General features: G+C 41.6%; 1 protein-coding gene and 1 pseudogene across 5 annotated transcripts in view; both read right to left on the bottom strand.

Annotated features, from left to right (window-relative positions):
* The window catches only part of LOC148358967 (leucine-rich repeat and fibronectin type III domain-containing protein 1-like protein), a 397,907-nt gene that overhangs the window by 206,412 nt on the left and 167,251 nt on the right, over positions 1 to 24,244 (bottom strand). The gene's annotated exons all lie outside the window — the stretch shown is intronic.
* On the bottom strand, positions 17,921 to 18,089 carry LOC148358969 (U2 spliceosomal RNA; annotated as a pseudogene).

Below are 24,244 nucleotides of genomic sequence, written 5' to 3'. Positions count from 1 at the left end.
ATATCCAACAACATAACCGAATGTTGGAGACTGAAAGGTCGAATGTAATAATTGAAAGAAGAACCTCCTCCTCACATTAAAATACTCGAAATGTCACCTCAGTTATTTGGCATTGCTCAAAAAGTAATGTGGTGTGATGTTAGCAATAAAGGCCACAATATAATTGCAGACACCATTGTTTCCTCAAAGCGCCATTTCTGTATGGATAAAGGCACAGTCATTATGTTTCTCACCCAACTCTCTAAGTTCATGCCTGTTTGTGTGACTGACAGTCCCATTTCTAGGACCTTCCCCTACCTGGCTTCCTGCCGTGTCTTACCTACCAGGCGGATGAGAGGGCCTAATCTAAGTGCTTACCTGAAGATAAAAACGATAAAGGATGCGAAGCACGGTGTGAACTGTTTTTTTTCCAACAACAGAAAATTACTAGGGCAGCACGGCGGCACAGTGGTTAGCGCGTGTGCGGCACAGTTCTAAGGTCTTGGGAACCTCCTGTGTGGGTTCAAATCCAGCTACCGGACTTACTGTGCGGAGTTTGTATGTTCTCTCCGTGCTTGCGTGGGTTTCCTCCGGGCACTCCGGTTTCCTCCCACATTCCAAAGACATGCATTTCAGGTGAATTGGCCGGTCCAAATTGTCCCTAGGTGTGAATGAGCGAGTGAGTTGTCTGTCCCCGTGTGCCCTGCGATTGGCTGGCAACCAGTTCAGGGTGTCCCCTGCCCACTGCCCACTGCCCGATGATGGCTGGGATGGGCTTCAGCACCCCCGCGACCCTACTGAGGATAAGCGGTGCAGCTGATGAGGTGAGAAAATACCTAAGTCAGGTGTAATTTTATAAGATGATCTGAGATGATCTGCTACTGTGGCAACAGCATGCATTTACATAAACACAAGACAATTTCTCATTTTGCAGAGAGCAACAAGCTGTTCCTGAACAATTACCTATAAATTTGTTGTCACTGTGGCAATATTGGAAATATTATTGGTTTCTAAATACTTGTTTATACCATTCTTAGCTGTTATTAACTATTCTCTGTTTTACAGCCAGTGTACCCTCTAAGCTGCGCGCGTGCGCACCGCTCGCACATTCTCAGCGCACAAGAAAATCTAGCCAGCGCACAAAAATCAGGGCTCGAAATTGCTAATTAAGAAGCGAATTAAGTCAAAGTTACAGTGCATGAAGGTCAAAATACACGGGTTCCCCTGACGTTGTGTCCTAAATGCAGTATTTTGAAGTCGAGTCGAAGTAGAACGAAGTTGAGTAAAGTTAGAAGTGTTTGTCAAGAACCGGCTTCTTCGGCTCGGCTCACTCAAAGGAACCGGCTCTTTCGGGTCCTAAACGGCTCTTCAGGTTGTTTTTGCTTCTTTAATCCCAACATGACCAAATATTATGTAAAACTATGCACAAAATGACTTAAAGGAAGGGGCGAAATAGAACAAAAAAGAAAAAAAGAAAAGTAGTGAAAAGCTGAGGAAAAAAAGAAACAAAAGGAAGAGAAAAAAAGAAGGAAAAATTTAGAAAAAAGCCAGAAAAAATGAAAAGAAACTTAGGAACAAAGTAAATAGAGATCAAAAAGAAAAAAGTAACAGCTCGGAAAAAATAAACACAATGAGACTTTATTTTAAAGGAATTTAACAAAAAGTAGAAAAAAACTCAGAAAAAAGAAGAAACAGTTTGTGTTGCATTCAAATAATTTCCAATGATATCAAGTCAATCTTGTTGCCAACATTGTACTTCCACAAAAAATGTGATTAAGTACAGTTCTGTATCTTACAACCGACTCAATAAGCCCCCCAAAATGTTAATATTATGCGACAAAATATATCAGGAAATAAAAAGAAATGGATATCTTGCGAAAGAAGTGTTAGAACAAACGACGTTTGTAGGCCGTACAATTTTGCATTTCCGGAAACTCAGCAAAATGTCAAGTTTTGGACATGTTTGATAATGATTTAGTTGTCACACTTGGGATTATGGTTGCTCACTGTTGTTTCAAGCATTGCTCACCGACTTTGTGTGAACGCTAACACCCCTGGAAAATTAAAGGGAACATTGCTTACAGCTGTATTAAAATAAATGTCCCCATTGTAAGACGAATAAATGATTATCTTATCCTATCTTAAAGCCAAACGGGATTGTTCGTTACATTGGTTAACTCTCTTAATACTTTCTCTGTAACAGCAGTTGTAGGAAAGAATATGTAGATATATTTTCATGTTAAAGGTTTTCAAATCGTCATAACTGATGTGACTCAGCTGTGTCCTGTTAATCCCCTGTTGTCAGTCCGTCTGCGAACCTCAGTGAACACTAGGCAAGCCTTTTTAGACCCTGACTCCCACCTGTCGCAGATTTTTGCCCCCAACTTCGACCCGTTTTTTGATCCCGACCACGTCTGCTCTCCCGTCCCGGCTTACGCCCTATTTCATACCCGACTACGTCTGCTCTCCCGTTCTGGCTTACGACTCATTTCCGACCCTGACCACGATTTTGCTCTCCTGTCCCGGCGACCGACCCGCTTTTCCGTCCCCGACACCGCTCGCTCTGGAAGTTCGGAGCGCCATCCTTGTCCAGCGATCACCGGATCGTAGGGGCAGCCCTTTCTCTTTCTTGCAATGAAACTTGCGAGAAACGCAACGCAAGTGGGTCCTGTCTCCATTCCGGTCCTGACAATTGTATTGTTTACACTATTTGCACCTTTATAATATTCTCTAAAGGAAGGTGGAGTTGACATATTGACATTGTTATATCTTGTTCTGAAACAGATGTAATTGAAATATGACTGTTAATTTTTGTATACTGTTAAAAAGTTGATTTTCTTGTTATTTAATTAAAAAAATGAAACATTGTACTGCCCAATATACAGTGCATCCTGAAAGTATTCACTTTTTCCACTTATGTTAAAGCCTCATTCCAAATTGTATTAATTTAATCTCTTATCTCAAAATTCTACACAAAATACTCCATTATGACAATGTGAAAACGTTTTTGTTTTTTTTTTTAACTTTTTTTGAATTTATTAAAAACAGAAAACTAAGAAATCACATTTACATAAGTATTCTCAGCCTTTGCCATGAAGCTCAAAATTGAGCTCAGGTGCATCTTTTTTTTCCACTGATCATCCTTGAGATCTTTCTACAGCTTAATTGGAGTCCACATGCAGTAAATTCAGTTGATTGGACATGATTTGAAAAGGCACAAACCTGTCTATACAAGGTCCCACAGTTGAGTGTGCATGTCAGAGCACAAACACCAAGCATGAAGTCAAAAGAACTGTCTGTACACCTGCGAGACAGGATTGTCTTGAGGCACAAATCTGGGGAAGGATACAGAAAAAATTCTGCTGCTTTGAAGGTCCCAATGAGCACAGTGGCCTCCATTATTCGTAAATGGAAGACATTTGGAACCACCGGGACTCTTCCTAGAGCCGGCCGGCCTTCTAAACTGAGCGATCGGGGAAGAAGGGCCTTAGTCAGGGAGGTGACCAAGAACCCGACGGTCACTCTGTCAGAGCTCCAGCGTTCCTCTGTGGAGAAAGGAGAGCCTTCCAGAAGGACAACCATCTCTGCAGCAATCCACCAATCAGGCCTGTATGGTAGAGTGGCCGGACGATAGCCACTCCTTAGTAAAAGGAACATGGAAGCCCGTCTGGAATTTGCCAAAAAGCACCAGAATGACTCTCAGACCATGATAAACAAAATTCTCTGGTCTGATGAGACAAAGATTGAACTCTTTGGTGTGAATGCCAGGCGCCATGTTTGGAGGAAACCAGGCACCGCTCATCACCAGGCCAATACCGTCCCTACAGTGAAGCATGGTGGTGGCAGCATCATGCTGTGGGGATATTTTTCAGCAGCAGGAACTGGCACAATAGTCAGGATAGAAGGAAAAATGAATGCAGCAATATAAAGAGATATCCTGGATGAAAACCTGCTCAGAGCGCTCTTGACCTCAGGCCGGGGCGAACGACCCAAAGCACACAGCCAAGATCTCAAAAGATTGGCTTCAGAACCATTTCGTGAATGTCCTGGAGTGGCCCAGCCAGAGTCCAGACTTGAATCCGATCGAACATCTCTGGAGAGATCTGAAAATGGCTGTGCACAAACGTCTCCCATCCAACCTGATTGAGCTTGAGACTTATTGTAAAGAAGAATGGGCAAAACTGTGCTAAACTTGTGGGATCATATTCAAAAAGACTTGAGGCTGTATTTGCTGCCAAAGGTGGATCAACAAAGTATAAAGCAAAGAATGTGAATACTTACAGGTATGTAAATGTGATTTCTTAGTTTGCTATTTTTAATCAACTCAAAAAAAGTAAACAAAAACCTCTTTCACATTGTCATAATGGGGTATTTTGTGTAGAATTTTGAGATAAGAGATTAAATTAATACAATTTGGAATGAGGCTGTAACATAACAAAATGTGGAAAAAGTGAAGCGCTGTGAATACTTTCCAGATGCACTGTATGTGTTCTGTATGTATCGGTGATGAACTCAGGGGGTAGGGTTCCATTTTTCAATGACCTTGACATTTCCAAGGAAAAAGTATCGGTAGTATCCATCCATCCATCCATCCATCCATTATCTTCCGCTTATCCGGGGTCGGGTCGCGGGGGCAGCAGCGTTAAAAGGGAAGCCCAGACGTCCCTATCCCCAGCCACCTCCTCCAGCTCATCCGACGGGACCCCGAGGCGTTCCCAGCCGAGAGACATAGTCTCTCCAACGTGTCCTGGGCCGCCCCCGGGGCCTCCTGCCGGTGGGACATGCCCAGAACACCTCCCGAGGGAGGCGTCCAGGAGGCATCCTTATTAGATGCCCGAGCCACCTCAACTGGCTCCTCTCAACGCGGAGGAGCAGTGGCTCTACACCGAGTCCCTCCCGGATGACTGAGCTTCTCACCTTATCTCTAAGGGAGAACCCAGCCACCCTGCGGAAGAAACTCATTTCGGCCACTTGTATCCGGGATCGAGTTCTTTCGGTCATGACCCAAAGTTCATGACCATAGGTGAGGGTAGGAACGTAGATCGACCGGTAGATCGAGATCTTTGCCTTTCGGCTCAGCTCCCTCTTCACCACGACGGACCGGTACAGGGTCCGAATGACTGCAGACGCTGCACCGACCCGTCTGTCGATCTCCCGCTCCATCCTACCCTCACTCGTGAACAAGACCCCAAGATACTTGAACTCCTCCACTTGGGGCAAGACCTCCTCCCCGACCCGGAGGGAGCATACCACCCTTTTCCGACTGAGAACCATGGCCTCGGACTTGGAGGTGCTGATCTCCATCCCGGCCGCTTCACACTCGGCTGCGAATCGCTCCAGCGAGAGCTGAAGATGTTGTGGCAAATAGAATTGCATTTGTGCATACACTGACGTCAGTGGAATAAAACTTAGTTCGGATACACTGACACTGAAGTCAGTGAACAAAATGTTCTTGGCAGACGGTTCGCGGGTCTCTGTAAACACTGATGTCAGATTGTCTGGACCAGCCATCTCCTTGTCTTCGTGTCTCCTTATAAGGAAACAGGAGGATGGCTTCTCCAAACAAAACGGGAAAAACAAAATTCCTTTAAGCAGTACGTGATATCGGACCGCCTTCTGGGTCGGACGGGCTTGAGTATACAAAAAGCCATGTAACGGTTTCAGTAGGAGAGAGAACCTTCATTGCAATAAAAAAATGGTCTCTTCCTCCAACGCTGGCTACTGTTTATTTTCCCTTATCTGCTTATCTATCGAACCGACAAATTCTCCAATGTTGAATTCCTCAACAAATCAATGGCGCCCAACGTGATTTGGCCCTTAGGATGAACAGAAAAGGGAAAAGACTTCTCAATGGGATGGTCTCGGACGGGCGACTGAGGTAAGGAATGTTTTTTTTTCTCTTCCTTATTTCAGTTTGCTCGTCGGGGTCGTGGGAAGTACGGGAGCCATTGTTGGAGCTAAATTAAATGCGTGCACGTGGATTTCCGTCTAAAATCTGGCCCCCAAGTTAGGACGGATGAGATATATAAACAGAGTTGAGATTTTTTGTCCGAACGGGAATTATGAGCTCAGATAATCCTGTTTTTATGGGACTGGCTGCGTGAAAAACATAATAAGGCTAATTTTATCTGGATAAAAGATTTGCAGCGGCGTCAGGTTTTTTTATATTTATGATTGTCTTGAGATCTGTGTAAAGCTGTGATAAGACGTCGTCATTTGCTAATGACAGTTCAACAATAGACTATCTATATATGGTTGATACGGGAAATGTTTATTTGTTTCCCTAGTGGATTTATGATTTGGGAGTCCGACATGTAACCTTGACTTAATAAAAAGTGTGGTGCGTGGAGAATCGCCATTTTCTAAAATCTGATTTTGTTAGACCGACGCTAAAAAATGAGCAGTAATCGATGTTTTATTATTTAAATATTTTCGCATATAAACACGCGATACAAAGAATGTGTGTGGGAGATGTCTCATTTGGGAATGTTGGTGTGTGCCAGCTAGCGAGAATTGTGCGTGTGTCTTTCTGTCTGTGGATGTGTGTTCTCCCCCGCCCGGCTAGCTCAGTCGGTAGAGCATGAGAATCTTAATCTCAGGGTCGTGGGCTTCGCTGAGTGATTTTTATTTCAATGGCAGATAACATCGCTTGCTTAAATGTGATTTCTCTTTATTTAAATAATAACAGTCATTAAAAAAAAAAATGTTAACAATGAGCAAACGTTACTGCTTTTATATTTAATAATAAAAAGAGGTAATTATAAAATAAAAATAAATACAAGTAAAAGTGTCCTAAACGTTTGTTAAAGACCCTTTTGAAATGTAATATTTATTTGACTGTTTATGCAAATTATATTCTGTATTTTTGTAAAAAAGGAAATAAAATATCTTATTTTGTACGCGGGTGATTTATAGTTAACTGTTTAAGGGCTAGGACGACGCTGTGCGGAGGAGAACTTTTGTTGTATTTGTCTTTTTTGTTTTTTCTTTTGTTTGGCGTTGGGTGTGGAGTTATGGATGCATGGATGAATGATGGAGTGACTGCTTCTTGGTTTTTGTGGGTTATTAGCGCAAACCGTTGGTTCTTTTTGTCTTTTTTGTTTTTTGTTTTTTACCGCCCCCGCTTACCCTCCCCAATCTGTCTATCTCCGTGTGAGTTGAGCTCAACCGTGTGTATTGTTTTCCCTTTACTTTATGTAACGTTATGTTGAGTGGTGTCATAAAAATAAAAAAATGGAGGGATTACGTAATTCGTGAAGTGCTCCGTTTGCGTGTGGCTTTTTGATTTGTGAGATCTTGTTCCGATAAACGTAATCAGTATATGGCAAGCATTTTCAAAATGCAATAAAGAGCAGATTACTCAATCTTGAGGAAGACCATGAAAAATTTAAGAATTTAATTGCTAAGGTGATGTCTTCATTCATTCATTCAGTCATTTAACCTAGACTAAACATCCGGGTTTGTAAACATGACCGATTTAACAGGATTCAGAAGTCAGACGATCGTTGAAAAGGGCTGAAGATGGACAGAAAAACGAGCAAAGAACAAACAAAGACGTTCACTCATCCGTTCACTCATGTCTGCGCCGCTTGTGTACAGAAGGGTCGTGGGGACACTGGAGCACATCCAGGCTGTTCTCAAACAGTGCTGATTGCAGCCAGTTACGAGGAGAAAGAGGTAGACAGCTGTGGACCAAGGTCAGTTTGGTACTGATAAGCTCACGAAAACCTTCCGGCGGCAGACTGCGAGTGAACGTCACAATGGACTGAGCCAGACGGCCAAGGCCGTCAACAGGGCGGTGATAACACACAAGTCTGCTTTGAATCACGCTAGAATCTTGTTGATTGACGTAGTGTTTACAAATCTGAGGAATATTGATACGTTTGGATTGTGAATTATTTTATTTTTAACACAGAAATACTGCTAAAATTGTATTTTGAATCTGCTTTCCAGGAAATCGGTGATTGTGTCTCCAGAGGCAAGGAGAATAGGTAACAGGGAATACCTTTGACTTTATATCAGATAAATTTGTTTGTTCAAAAGGTCGTGAAGGGCATCTTACAAAAACTACACATTAAACAATGGTTCCGTGGGTGAATTATGTACAACCCACTACAGTACTTTCATTTATAGATAAACTCTTCTGCCATAACAAAGACATTAGAGGTATGTTCTAATGAGTTACTTTTCATTTGGTCATGATACAATTATTTGTTCATGAAATTTGAACTCTTCAACATGATTTATGTGTTAACTTAGTAATCACATGAGTTAGATATGATGGTATTCTCAGTGATAGTTTTTAAAAGCAAAGGCAGTCCAATGTTTTTTAATGTGACTGATTTTGAGTTGACTTAAACTGTAATTTTCTATGGGATAGTTCGAACTACATTGAAAATTGATGTTGTTGTTTTCTCTATTTCTTTGTCATCTGAGTGCATTGAAAGTACTTTAAAAACACGGAAAACCCATGAGCTCCGGGGGGGGACTTCGCCCCACTTGTCCCCCCACCGGGGCACTGCCCTGGACCCAGTTGGGGGCCCGCGCCCCCCAGACCCTCACCTAATTTTCAGATAATTTCACTTTGGTCAAATCATATCCCTGTAACAGGCAGACCAGCACCGCATCTGGGCCACTTGAGCAACTACAAACTGAACTGAGAGACTGAATGTGACAATTGACGGCTGTCATCTACTAGCTGGTTAAGAGACAGGAGTCCAAGGTCGAACAACCATTTGAAAAGACGTCCCAGGGGATCTCGTGTACATCAAGGTCGACGAAAGAGGAACCATCCGAGGCGTGAGGGACCGTACACCGTCGTGAGGGCAACGCTGGCCGCAGTCCAGGTCGAGGGCTCACGCTGCCACCCAGGGGTCATCATTAATTGATTGTTGGGAGAAAAATAATATTTAAGTGCGAAAAAATTAAAATTAATTTTTTTGCGGCAAGGCCAATTAATGGGTATTTATTGGATTTCAAATTTTGCAATAAATGGATTTATGAATTTAAGCAACCATTCCATTAATTTTTCGCAATTAATGGCATTAATTTTTCACCAATCATTTATTGCTGACCCCTGCTGCCACCGTCAACGAGACCAAGCAAGATCAACAGGACAGTAACGTTCAAATTAGGAAAACAAGATGTGGGTGACAAAGCTGTGTGTGATAATAAATTGTCTGATATGGTTGTTACTAGGAGCAGAGCTCGAGAAATCGCAGCGGCGAATGGAAATTGCGGTTCCGAAAGTGCAACCGGAGATCCAAAAAGCGACGCTGCAGACCATGACGCATCCTAGAGACAGCGACCCGGTTAAGTGTGACACTACTGTATAACATGCCAAAACGGTTGGTGATTTGGAAAGTACAAGTACATTTTACCTCATGAAGGGCTCACTGGCCCTGAGGTAGATAAGCTCTAAAGTACCAAAATCAAAAATATTACAGGAAAAAAGAAAAATGTGAGATGTGACGAAAATGTGTAAAATATAATTTTTAGAATATGGTTTCATAAAAAGCATGCACTCGAAATTTTTTAAAGGGACAGTGTGTATAAATTGACTGCAAGAAGTCTTTGCACTGTGGAGTGCAACCAAAATAAAAGTGCTTAACAGGATAATTAAGGGGGGTCACAGTACCCACATAAGCACTATTTTTCACTGCCTCTAGGTGATGCTCATGTTATGTTATGGAAAACTCCAGTAACTCCAGTTTACAATCGCGTAGTCAAACCAGCAGTCACTGTTTTGGATATGAATTGCTAAAAATACTTTATAAAAAAGCTAATTAAACAATTTAGGTTCACTATCAAGACATTTCTAATAAAAACTCGCAGGAAAAAACCTTAACCGAGAACGAACGTTTTATCCAGAAGCTGTAGCAAAGAAACTCAAACGTTTTAATTAGGTAAGTGTTAAGAACTATAAACAGGACATGCGCATTTTGCTCCATTGCACAGCGCCCGTGCTAAAAGTAAATACGTAAGTATCTTCAGTTGTAGAAATTTTTGACATTGAGTTCGAGTTGGCAGTTTTTTAGGACAATTGATTCCACACTGAATTATTTAGAATGAGTGTTACGTTCGACAAATGATAAATAAATGTGAAACAATAGCTGACTTATGGTTTGGTTAAGTTAAAATGAAACATTGTCTATGGAAAAGAGCATATTTTTTTTTTCTTAAGAAAACAATGAGAAAAGGATTGATCAATCCTGGATAATTTGCTGAAAATTGGGTATGAAAAAACTTGCGACAAAAGTATGAAAAACAACACATTATGTAGTGTTAGGGAGTTCCTCAGGGTATTGGAAGGCAATACATATATGCGCATCATTTATGATAAGAAGGAATATAACTTTACAGACATAGTTACAAAACGGGTGCACACATTGTAACTGACAATTAAATTTGGCATGACACTCCATCTTCAGAGTTAGGTAAAGGAACGGAAAAGATAAGGTTATAGTTATAATTAATACAATATGTACACAAGAATGTGCATTTAAAATGTTACATACAGTTGAGGTTTGTGTAAATATGCATTTGGTGAAAAATAGTCAATGTAGTGCAAAAGAAAGTTGACAGCATTGTGCAAAACATATAACAGTATTTTTTAGATAAGCTATAAAAATAAAAGTAAATTATTAAAAGGATCAATATCTAATTGAAGGCAAATAAACATAGACATAACAAGTTGTTTTGCTTTAGAATAAGAAGATACGTACCACGCAATACATAAAATTTTATTATAAGAAATAGATGCTGAACACAGGGGTGAACGATTTAATCAGATAGATAGATAGATAGATAGATACTTTATTCATCCCCTGAGGGAAATTCACATTTCCAGCAGCATCCCTGAGTTGAGAACAATACAATAATAAAGCCAAAAGAATACAATATACAAATACCCAGAGTGACGTGCAAATACCCACTTTAGCATGTTATATAGAGTTACTAAACAGTGCTACACAGAACACATAATGCAATAAGATTCGGTAATGTCCAATGTAGGTGGTGGTGTTTAATGTAAGTATTTTTGCGAGTTGAAACCCATATCCGTAGGATAGAAAGTAATCCAAGTGTTGCAAGGCACTGATAAAGTAAGCAAAAATAAATAAACAAATAAATAAATCACAAAAGTAGCGAAAATAACACGGGAGCTGCTGGAGCGGCTGCCATTCGTACAGTTGTACCTCTACTTATACGTTTAATTGGTTCTAGCAGTAAATATGGAATGAAGAAACTATTGTAAATCGAAACACATTATCAATTTGAATACGACGACACACACACACACACACACACACACTGCAGTCGTCTTAATAAAACTGAATCGTCTTTGCACCGCACAACACAGTGGCCACGATCACACTCTCAGTCCACTCTTGGCGCCCATTCTCAGTCATCCCTCTCCTCAAAGCGCCCTGAACCTTGCTTCCTTGATTGAGTAGAAGGACGTGTATAAATAGTGCAATTCGCGATAGAAGACAAGTTTGAATTACTGAAATTCCGAGTATCATGGGATGAGTCAGGCAAAAGAGAAACGTGCAACCAGTCGGACTGCCGACGGACTACCAGAAACCAAATATGTTAACGACAGTACAGACTAAAGTTAATAATATACTAAATAATAATACTAAGTAATACTAATAGGCTAAATCTTAATGCGACGATACAAGCGAGAAGGGTACTGACACACCAAAGTCCAGGAAAAGCTACACCCACGGCGACAGCACTAAAGAGTGAGGTTACAACGCCGACAGCCAAAAATGAGTGCACGGCCAGTACGTAAAATTCGGGAAATTGTGTAGAAGAGGAAAACCGTAACCCTAACTCGGTAGTTGTGTAGGCGCATGGTCTCAATGTGCACTGACTTAATTTGACTAAATAACTTAAATTTTTGTGGGCCATTTGTCTTGTCATATGTTTTATGTTTGTTCAATGTTGTAAACGTTTGTATTCTGTCCTGTATTCTCTTTTTTCTTTGTCTTATATGTTTGTACTAGCTTTTAAGCGGCCCATGTAACTGAAAAGAAAAAATAGAAAAATACGAAGGAAAATTGCCGCGGACGAGAGCGCGTGCGTTTTTTAACAAAGAAGAAAAAGGAAGCGAATTTTAATTTAGGTGCACAATGCAACGACAAAAACGTTTTGTTGTCAACAGTAAGACCGTTTAAAAAATGTTGTTTTTAGGTGGAACCGAGAGCACATCGCGTCAGGAATCGAAAATGTTTGTTTTTTGGGAAATCAGCGTTTGACGCTAAGGGTGTACAACATAACGCTGCGGGCCTAAGGGGTTCCAATAAATATTTTTCACGGTCCAAATTTTTTTCTTTTTTTTTTTTTTTTTTTTTTCGATTGGAAAACGATACATTTTAGGGTAGTAAGTTTAGAAGATTATGTTGAGTTATTTCAGATTCATAGAGTTAATGCCAGAACCACACCATAGAAAGATGGAATAGTGACAGAAAATGAATAAAAATGTTTCGGTTTTCAGTTAAAAATTGGAAAATAAAGGAATGTGAAGATGAAGAAAAATCCAATTGGGTGAATTAAATGGAGTAATTTGAGAATGAAAAGCATTGTTGGACGAGAATAGTGGAAAAGCGTGAGTAAATATTTTTTTTTTTTTTTCTTCATTGAATATGGAGGAAATATTCATTGAATGGAATACAAATGAGTGAGATGAATCGTTGTAGATCAATGCACGTCGTTTTCAAATAAAGTAGGCGAAGCTAAAATAGTAGATTTAATTGGTTTGGAAAAAAATAAATAAATAAATTGAAAGATTAAGTGAGATGGTTATATGTCAATTTCCCATTAAACTAGTGGGCTAAAAAGCATAAATGTAAAGGGGAAAAAGTAATTAAATGACATATTTTTGTTGACAATTGGCCGGAGTAAAGAAAACATATGTTCCGGGTGGACGTGTATAGCTAAATAACATCGGACAACCGAGAGGAATTCCAGAATAATTTAAAGCTAGGAATGAAATTAAGTCTGGATTAGAATCGATGTTTATCTGGATGACTCCGAATAAAAACGCAAAATGGATTAACTACATTTATTACAACCAACAACGTTTATTAATTACAATAACGAGGCCTTTAGTGCAGTAGGAGAGCAATTACATGAGACATCTAGGATGGCCTGGCAGAATCATCAGGCCCTCGATTTTCTCTTAGCCAGTAAAGGAGGCGTGTGTCATATGATAAAGGAGGAAGGCTGTACGTATATACCTTTAAATACATCCGAAGCAGGAAGCTTCACAAAAGCACTGTCAAAGATTCGTGAGTTGAGCAATGAAGTGACAGTAAATACCGAAAAGAACAGTATCTCTTTTGATTGGTTCTCGTCTACATTGGGGTACTGGGCTAGTATGTTAGCGAAGGGGGGAAATTTTCGTACTAACTATCGTAATAATTATGTATTTGTTGTGTTTCTGTGCCATACCTATTCTTAAAAGAGGAATTCTTAAGACTTTTGGAGAACAAATGACAGTAGTAGCTAATACTAGGGTGGCAAGAAGCTCAATGAGCACAGTTAGTGATTAAATATCCAAGCCTATTCCTTGGTGAGGGAGAACAGATGACTCAACTAAATTCAAAACCTTGAATTTTATTTGGCAACGTTAATAGTCAGTCTACATTACATTAAATAATGGAGCATCTGCGGAAAGAGACACATATGATGATCTGGACTGAATACGATATCAATTGGCACTATTGTTAAACACGTAACACACTGTATAGCACTAGGAATAACAGCAACAAATATATTGGTTTCTAATTGTGATTCTTTTGTTGGTATGTCACACTGCCGGGGAACAAGCTGCTGCCTGGGATGGTCATCGTCGCTTCCGGGTTTTTGGCTGCATGGAAACTGAGCGTGATGCCTGCTGGGCACTCCAACATCTGACTTCGCGACACCCGTTGACGAATACGACAGTGCATGGTCTTCAAATTATTCACAGGGGTCAGGCCAAAGGCCGATGTATATGCTGTATCACTATCCAGTCATGCACTCATCTTGAAATGTATTGACGACTGTTACCAAAATTTGTTATCGCTGATCAGTTTAATTATTCATTTACCTTTATCACGTACCGATTAACCGTCGACGGTCCACGTGTATAATACAGTATGTACGGATAAAGATAAATGAAGGGGGGGTTAGTGCATGGGTCAGATGTTTGGAGTGTTAGGGGTTTTTCTTTTTTATTTAATGAAACATGAACAATGAAAGTTAGAGTAATCACAGCAGGCTGACCGCCAGAATTTTATTTTATTTTCGATTCGCGTAAATCCTGTATTGATATCTATGATTTGTAATACTTTGCCACTACTATGTATTCCTTTTCAATTTTAATTTCCATTCAAAGTGGGAGTATAAACTCCCAAAGGGGGGATTATGTTGTGGCAAATAGAATTGCATTTGTGCATACACTGACGTCAGTGGAATAAAACTTAGTTCGGATACACTGACACTGAAGTCAGTGAACAAAATGTTCTTGGCAGACGGTTCGCGGGTCTCTGTAAACACTGATGTCAGATTGTCTGGACCAGCCATCTCCTTGTCTTCGTGTCTCCTTATAAGGAAACAGGAGGATGGCTTCTCCAAACAAAACGGGAAAAACAAAATTCCTTTAAGCAGTACGTGATATCGGACCGCCTTCTGGGTCGGACGGGCTTGAGTATACAAAAAGCCATGTAACGGTTTCAGTAGGAGAGAGAACCTTCATTGCAATAAAAAAATGGTCTCTTCCTCCAACGCTGGCTACTGTTTATTTTCCCTTATCTGCTTATCTATCGAACCGACAAATTCTCCAATGTTGAATTCCTCAACAAAGATCACGGCCTGAGGAAGCCAACAGCACCAGGTCATCTGCAAAAAGCAGTGACGCAATGCTGAGGCCCCCAAACCGGACTCCATCCCCGACAAGGCTGCGCCTAGAAATTCTGTCCATAAAAGTTATGAACAGAATCGGTGACAAAGGGCAGCCCTGGCGGAGCCCAACCCTCACCGGGAACGAATCCGACTTACTGCCGGCAATGCGGACCAGACTCTGGCACCGGGCATACAGGGACCGCACAGGGCCTCCCGAGGAACACGGTCAAATGCCTTCTCCAAGTCCACAAAACACATGTAGACTGGACAGGCAAACTCCCATGCACCCTCAAAGACCCTGAAGAGTGTATAGAGCTGGTCCAGTGTTCCACGGCCAGGACGGAAACCACACTGTTCCTCCTGAATCCGAGATTCGACTTCCTGGCGGACCCTCCTCTCCAGTACCCCTGAATAGACCTTACCAGGGAGGCTGAGAAGTGTGATTCCATCGGTAGTATCAGTCCTTGGATATGGTTTATACTAAAATTCCAAGTATTTCCTACCATTTTAAGGTAGTAACGTTGCATTGCGTTTCCTCACCTTCAGACGAGTGCAAACCACTACCCGCTGGGCAGACTTTGCCCATCAAGTGAACTAGTCTAAATACTTTTAAAATGCTATTTCCCGCTTGTCCTCGCAATGCCAGAAACTGTCCACTTTTCATGGACTCAGATTGCACTCTGTCGGATTGAGCATCTATTCCCTGCTGATATTACTCATGTGCCACCGGATGTAAGTGAGCGCTTTTTTGCATACATATAACCAATTGTGCCGCTGGAATGGAAATTTCACGAAAAATGGTATCTTCCCTCTCGTTTTCTCCATTTGAGCCCATCTGGGAAGACGGACCGACCGAAATGGGAAAGCGATAATGGCCAAGATCTCCGATGCCTCACGCACATTACGGAGAGGTAGAGAGTAAACAGGACCAAAAATATCGAAAACAAGTGATTGGAATATTCTGTGGGCTTTCTTCAAGTGACCAATCGTTGAGTGTATTTTGTGCTATCGGGCCGATAACTGTAGCTACTGTCAAGAACCAGAACTGGATCAGGACCCAAACGCATGACGTTCTCACACAAGCCTTTTATTTTGCGGGAAATGGGGAGTCATGCACGTTAGGTAGCCGGTCTGGCGTGGGTCGATAGGAAGCCAGAGGCTGACGAGGTCGATACCAATTGCCCGAGTTGATATCGGACAGATGGGGTCGATAATGGAGAGGACGGGACGGACAGGATAGATAATGAAACAGGATATCAAAAATAAAGAGGACAAACTGGATGGGAACGAAAACTGGAGAAAATAATAAACAGGACAAAAAGAGACGGAAACAAAACTGGAAACCGAAATTAAACAGGACAAAATAAACGGGAACAATACCGGACAGGAAATACAAACCGGACAATGGAACCGAGTCAGAACCTACGTCTTGCGGGGCTGAGGTTCGTTGACGGACCGACAAAGGAAATATGGGAGTACTGAGCTTTAAAAGACGGAAAGCCATTCTGTCAATGAGCCAGAGCTGGCGCCATATGGGCGAGGCTGATTGGGCGCCATGGCAACCGTGACCGGGTACGTTTTCGTGCAAGGAATAGCTTGATTAGGATCATAATTCAAGTTTTCAGACTAATCCGAATAGAAACATTATTGTACGAGTAAAAATACAAAAAAATGACACCCGTTTTTTGTTAGACCGATCTCGTCTTCCCCATTTTGCCTCGGTCACTGGTAGCAGATGACAGCATCAAGCGGTGCAGATAATGGATAGAATGGAGTGTCTATTTTTAAATTAAATTCAATTCCAAGTTTTTATTGTCATATGCACAGTAAAGTTGCAAGCGAAAAAGAAAATAGAAACTAAGGAATGGTTGGCATTTCTTGAATCCCAAGACTTTAACCTTTCGAATGATATTTGAAACGATGCATTTGAGTGACACCGTACGGACAACGCATCCACACGTGTCTACGACACGTATTTGCGTCTTTGCAAGCTTTGGGAATGTTAAGGGGGTAATCAGTTGGACTGAACCATCTGACTGTTTTGTCGACGTTCCCATTGTAGCGCCTTATAATCCGGTGCACCTTATCTATGGAAGATATAGGACCAAAAACTATTTTTGGGGGGTGCGCCCTATAACCCGGTGCGCCCTATAGTGCGGAAAATACAGTAAATAGGTGCCGTGTTGCGTTTGTAATGTTTAGTATTGCTGAATAAGGGGAATGCAATCATTAATAAGGGAATAACTTGGTTGGGATTGACAAGTAGATATTGTCAATTACATACTCAAAAATGGGTAATAGTGAAGAAAGACAGTATTTGCTATGAGAAAGATAAACTAAAAAGAAAAATCCAGAAATCACAATGCATGATTTTTTTAAACAATTTATTTCTGTGATACAGCTGCAAATACGTATTTGAATACCTGTGTATCATCGAGAATTATGAAAAAGGATAAACAAAAACATCGATTATAACAAAATCATGGCTGGACACATTTCGACAGCTCAAGAGCGAATGATCGAGTAAGTGCGTCATGGAACCAAGAACGGGGAGATAGAGGACAGTTGATTTGAGAAAAACTGACAAATGCAGACGGGGGAAGGAAACAGATGGAGGCAAGATGACAAAATGAAGGGCATCCTGTGAGAGAAAAACAGACGGAATGCCAATGATTAGCTGCAACTTTGCCTGAAAACAGCCTAAATCATGTAAGCCCCTCGCTACATGTAGGGATTTAAGGTAGTATTAGAGGTAATTTTGTGATGCACCGATTTTCTGAATGTGTGTCTACATCAGGGGTCACAATTACCGTATTTTCCGCACTATAAGGCGCACCTAAAAGCCTTTTTTTTTTCAAAAGCTGACCGTGCGCCTTATAATACAGTGCGGGGTTTGGGGTTTTTAAGGGTTATTGATCTATCTTCGTTAGTCATTATCCATTATCCGTTATCGGTCAGTTCATTATATGCTACAAAGCCTAGGAGCCGGGACGCTTACTCTCAGCCAAAAGGCTAAGCTAAGGACCTAGCCCTAAAGCCTTGTTGCGATCATTGCGAATGCACCGTTCCCGGAGGTACTGCAATACCGGGCCGATGCATGGAGTGGACAGAGCAAGCTCTTATTCCATCTCCGGAATGCAAAAATCAAAAGGCCAAGTTAAGGACCTAGCATTAAAAGGCTAAGCTAAGGTCCTAGCATTAAGGCCAACAGGCCAAGCTAAGGACCTAGCATCAAAGCCTTGAAAGGCCAAGCTCCTTATATATGGATGAATATTAAGTCGCAAAGTCTTGCAACTAAGGCAAGCAGCCGCCGACTAGATTTCCTCCGAAGGCGAAGTAGTCCGCGGTGCATGCTGGGATTTATATACCGGCGTTTTATTTCCTAACAAATGTGTCAATCATCATTTGAATCAATCACTATTGGCTAAAGTTATTCGGAGGTAACTTTTTTATCATTTACAAGCTCGCATAGGCTAAAGGGGCGAAACAAAGCCTGCGATTGGCCGAAAAAGATGAATGTGACTCACACGTCGGGTTGCACTACGGCATAGAGAAAACATTTTTTACTATTCTGTATTTGTAAATCTTTGACTCTCCTGGATTTACAAAACTCACGGTTGTAAGAAGACCATGGTTACGTATCGTTATTGAACGTGATGGCTGCAAGAGAACTTAGGTGAGCTATGCGGCTTTATATTTTCCCGGTATCTTGTTTTAGAACGATCTCGATGTTTCTGTGATGAGTCTATTTTTAAACTCAATTCAATTCAAAGTGTTACTTGTCATATGCACAGTAAAGAACCCCGTTTCCCTGCACAATAAAATTCTTACTTTGCTGTCCACACAGTTGCCAGCAAAAAATAAAATGGAAACTAAGAAATGTTTGGCATTTCTTGAGTCTCGAGACTTTAACCTTCCCAATGATATTTGGAACGATGCATTTGAGTGATTGGTGACATCGTACGGACACTGTTTCCGTACATGTTTGAGACACGTTTATGCTTCTTTGCAAGCTTTCGGAATGTTAAGGGGGTAATCAGTTGGACTGAACTATGTGACTGTTTTGTCTAGCGCCTTATAATCTGGTGCGCCTTATGTATGGAAAATATAGGACCAAAAACTGTTTTTTGGAGGTGCGCCCTATAACTCGGTGCGCCTTATTGTGCGGAAAATACAGTACTTTTGATATTGGCCTATAATTTTCTAATTATAACACATACATGACACAAATAAATAAAAAAAATCATGCATTGTGATTATTGGATTTTTCTTTTTAGTTTATCCCTCTCACAGTGGACATGCACCTTTCAGACCCCTCCATGATTTCTAACAGGGAGAAATAGCAAACATTTTCAATTATAGGCCTTTTTCGACCCTGACTCCCACCTGTACCGTTTCTGCTCCCGTTTGTCTCCAGCTACGACCCGTTTTGACCCCGACCATGTCTGCTCTCCCGTCCCGACTTACGACCCGTTTTTGATCCCGCCGTCGTCTGCTCTCCCGTCCCGACTTATTACCCGTTTCTTACCCCGACCACGTTTTTGATCTCCCAGTCCCGGCTACCGACCCGTTTTTCCGACCCAGACACTGCAGTCGCCCGCAAGGGAAGATCCACTTCCGTGTTCAGATCACAATCCGAGTATGAAAGCGATTTGCTTTCCGCCCGGATCACCGAGCGCAGCCCTTCCTCTTTCCTTCAATAAAACTTGAGTGAGAAACGAAACGCAATTGGGTCCTGTTGCCATTCTGGTCTTGGGAGATTGAGCTTATTTAAACACTCCAGGGTAAAACATGGGGATATCATTTCCCCTAGTTTCCTGCTCTTAACCTCTGTTGTGAAAATGCTGGTTTACTAGTGACCCCAAGAGCCAAGAAGAAATCAGCAGGTTCAAGAGCTTTCTCTATTTGAGCCGCGTTAAAGTGGAATCCCCTGTCCCCTGAAAATAGATATGCAACCTCAGTGGAAATGTTTGAATTTTAGGCTTAAAACACACTTATATTCAATAGCTTATGAATGTTGTTGACCTCAGGAAACTGTCCACTGGACAATCTGTTATTACCTATTTTTCATGTTGACGCTGTGTCTGTTGATTCCCTTGCAGCATCCACTTCTGCTTGGTAAAGTCATGTCATGTTTATTTGTGACGCCCTTAATCACAAAGAGTCTCAAAGGGCTGCACAGACCACAGATTATTGCAAACCAATGATCTATTATGACACCATCCCCTGATCTAAAACCTACATGAGGGCAAGGAAAAACTCAAAAACATCAAGTCATGTTTATTTGTGACGCCCTAAATCACAAGGAGTCTCAAAGGGCTGCACAGATCAAAGATGATTCCAAACCACAGACTATTATGACACCATCCCCTGATCTAAAACCTAGATGAGGGCAAGAAAAAACTCAAAAACTTCAACATGAGGAACATGAGGAACATGAAGAAACCTTGAGGAGGGACAGTCTCAAAGGGCTGCAAAGACCACATATTATTGCAAATCAATGATCTATTAAGACACCATCCCCTGATCTAAAACCTACATGAGGGCAAGGAAAAACTCAAAAACCTCAAGAAAGTTTATTTGTGACGCCCTTAATCACAAGGAGTCGCAAAGGGCTGCACAGACCACAGATTATTGCAAACCACAGACTGTTATGACACCATCCCATGATCTAAAACATACATGAGGGCAAGGAAAAACTCAAAAAACATCAAGTCATGTTTATTTGTAACGCCCTTAATCACAAGGAGTCTCAAAGGGCTGCACAGATCAAAGATGATTCCAAACCACAGACTATTATGACACCATTCCCTGATCTAAAACCTACATGAGGGCAAGGAAAAACTCAAAAACCTCAAGTCAAGTTTATTTGTGACGCCCTTAATCACAAGGAGTCGCAAAGGGCTGCACAGACCACAGATTATTGCAAACCACAGACTGTTATGACACCATCCCATGATCTAAAACATACATGAGGGCAAGGAAAAACTCAAAAAACATCAAGTCATGTTTATTTGTATCGCCCTTAATCACAAGGAGTCTCAAAGGGCTGCACAGATCAAAGATGATTCCAAACCACAGACTATTATGACACCATTCCCTGATCTAAAACCTACATGAGGGCAAGGAAAAACTCAAAAACCTCAAGTCATGTTTATTTGTGACGCCCTTAATCACAAGGAGTCTCAAAGTGCTGCACAGACCACAGATTATTGCAAACCACAGACTATTATGACACCATCCCCTGATCTAAAACCTACAAGAGGGCAAATAATACACAGATATTGTCAACATAAAATATAGGTTATTCATATGCTATAGAATAGAAGTGTGTTTTAAGCTTAGACAAAGATTTCCACTGAGGTTCCAAAACACGGGGACCCGAATAGAGAATGCTCTCGAACCTGCGGGTCTCTTCCTGGCTCTTGGTCACCCTGGAGTTGGGATCGCTTTCTCAGGGTTTCTTCATTTCCTCATGTTAAGGTGTTGGCTTTTCCTTGCTCTCGTGTGGGTTTTAGATCAGGGGATGGTGTCATAGTAGTCTGTAGTCTGTGCAGCCCTTTGAGACTTCTTATGATTATGGGCTATACAAATAAAAATGACTTGACCTAACTTCTGTAATTCGGTGTTTAAAAGAAACGGGCGATAAAGTCTGTTCTCTGAAAAGTCGGATAATGACGATGCAGTTCACGTAGAAGCAAACAAAGTGTTTAGACAAAATTCCAGGGGCGAAAGAGAGGTCAGTGTCAAGCGTCGTCTGGCTGCCTCCCTACGACCTATCATAACGTATCCCGTCAATTCAAGACAGCGCAATACAAAAAACTCAACCATGAAAATATGCGCATACAGAATGTGATGTGAGGAAGCTCGTCAGTTATGCCTTGGGTGATCTTAAAATGAGAAACGGACTGAATGAAACTGACATATGTGCTATACCTGAAACTACCCTACCCCATCACAAAATCAAGGGCCCCTTTGAGACTTCTTTTGAATAATGGCTTTACTAATAAACATGCTTAAGACCTTAAATGTGAATCATTAATTTCGCATTTGGGCCAGGTGTAAAGTAGGCTTAAACGTATTTATTCAAGGTGTGTATTCCAAATCAGTTTGATGTTCCTTTTGGCATCTCTTAGTCTTCCTGTCATTGTTTAAATGTGTTGGGGGGTGGACTTTGGTCTTTTGACTTTTGTCTCAACATACCAGTACTTTTCCATGTCTTGTGATCTCAATAAAACACAGAAGCAGACTGTCATGATTGCCGATTCAGAGCACCTGTGACTGCTCAATTGGCGCCAGCAGCCCTCAGAGCTGATTGGCTAATGGACTCTTTTTAAACCCCCGGCTTTCAAGAGGTCCCTGTCAGATCGTTATGCGAACCGTTGCTCCCAGCTCGGCAAGCTCTCACGTTCAGACTCTGTTCCTGCCCTGTTTTTCTCTGCCTGATACCCGTTGCCAACCTGTTTCCGGACCTGACTCTGCCCCGTTCCGCCTTCCCGATTTACGACCTGTTTTGCCCCGCTACCTGCCTGACACCTGTTGCCGACCTTGTTTCCGAACTTGACACCACCCATGCTCTCCCGTCCCGGCTAACGACTTGTATTTCCTGCCAATCTTCGACCATCCTCGTTCGCTACCTGCTACCCTTGTCCGTCAACCATCGGATCGTGGAAGCAAGCCCGACTCTCCCTCCCCATTAATAAAAACTGAGCAAACGAGCGCTATTGGGTCCTGTGTCTGTTTCTGGTCTGTGACACAGACGAGGGATGACTGAGATTGAGATCGTGATTTGAGCGAGAGAGTATGGAAAGATCTCATCTCCCCGGTTGCAACTGGCTAAAAAACTTAGGTCTTTGCCTGGTGCATTTTCTTCTACGGTTAGCCAATATTTTTAGCTCTCCCAAACTTCCGTGGTCGTTTTAGACCCAACACCAGGTTTCTATTTTGCTGCCTTTTTTAAAAAAATATACTTCCTGTTGTGTGATGAATGTAAGTATCATTAACTACCGCTAGATGCAGCTATCACTTTAGGAACAAGTGTCGATGCTTGTTTACATGGGTGTTATATATATTATATATGTCCCCTGTTGTCAGTCCGTCTGCAAACCTCAGTGTATACTAGGCAAGCCTTTTTCGACCCTGACTCTCACCTTTCCCGTTTTTGCTCCCCTCTGTCGCCGCCTACGACACGTTGTGATCCTGACCACGTCCGCTCTCCCGTCCCGACTTACGACCCGCTTTTGATCCCGACCACATCTGCTCTCCCGTCCCGGCTTACGACCCGTTTCTGCCCCCGACCACGTTTTTGCTCTCCTGTCGACCTGTTTTTCCGTCCTTGACACCGCCATCGCTACGGAAGATCCACTTCCGTGTTCGGATCACAAACCGAGTACGAGAGCGACTTGCTTCCCACGCCTTTAATAAAACTTGTGAGAAACGCAAGTGGGTCCTGTTTCCGTTCTGGTCCTGACATACCTGTTCAATACAACAACTCAACAGAGAATAGGATGCCAATTTCACCACCCACAGGAAATCTTGCGGAGCAGATCAAAATGAATGTTTGCTAATAAAGCACAGTAGCGTCATCATCCTGATTCTGTTAACCGTGCGTGGATTAAATCGACAAGCGCTAAGGAGCTAAAATTGGATATGAAAAAAAAAAAAAAAAAAAAAGCCACGAGAATCCACTTGGATCATTATTGCTGCTATGACAATTTCAAAATAATGAAAATAGTGCAAATTTTCTATAGTAAATACAGGTCAGAGTATCTTACGGAGCCCTGCTAATGTTAATGCTACCAAAGGTGGATAGTAACCAGTTACATGTACTCTGTTACATTTACTTGAGTATGTTTCGAGGTCTTTTTTACTTCAAGGAGTGTTTTAAATCACTATACTTTTTACTTTTACTTGAGTAGATTTGTGAAGAAGAAACTGTACTCTTATTCCACTCCATTAGGCTTAGTTGAACCCCTTGCTTAAATCCCCTCGACGTTAGTACACGTATGTCTGTCTCTGCTAAGACCTGGGTTTTGACTTGTTTCCTGCTGGTATTTCCTGTCCGTTATTGTTCCAGTTATCAAAACAGGACATTGAAATCAAATAGGACGAGCTAGACAGGAATGAAACTGGAAACCAAAATTAAACAGGACAAAATAATCACTATACTTTTTACTTTTACTTAAGTAGATTTGTGAAGAACTACATTAGGCTTAGTTAAACCCGTTGCTTAAATCCCCTCCACGTTAGTACAAGTATGTCTGTCTCTGCTAAGGCCCATTTATTTCGTCAGAAAACTCCCCCACTTTTGTCACATTTATTTTATTTAAATTGGACCTCCGATTCATACATCCACCAGGTGGCACTGTACGTGCAG

This window comes from Urocampus carinirostris, chromosome 10, assembly GCF_059441175.1.
Source record: "Urocampus carinirostris isolate Australia breed hairy pipefish chromosome 10, RoL_Ucar_1.0, whole genome shotgun sequence".
Classification (NCBI taxonomy): Eukaryota; Metazoa; Chordata; class Actinopteri; order Syngnathiformes; family Syngnathidae; genus Urocampus; species Urocampus carinirostris.
The sequence above is the reverse complement of the archived record's forward strand: the minus strand, read 5'-3'. Positions and strand labels throughout refer to the sequence as shown.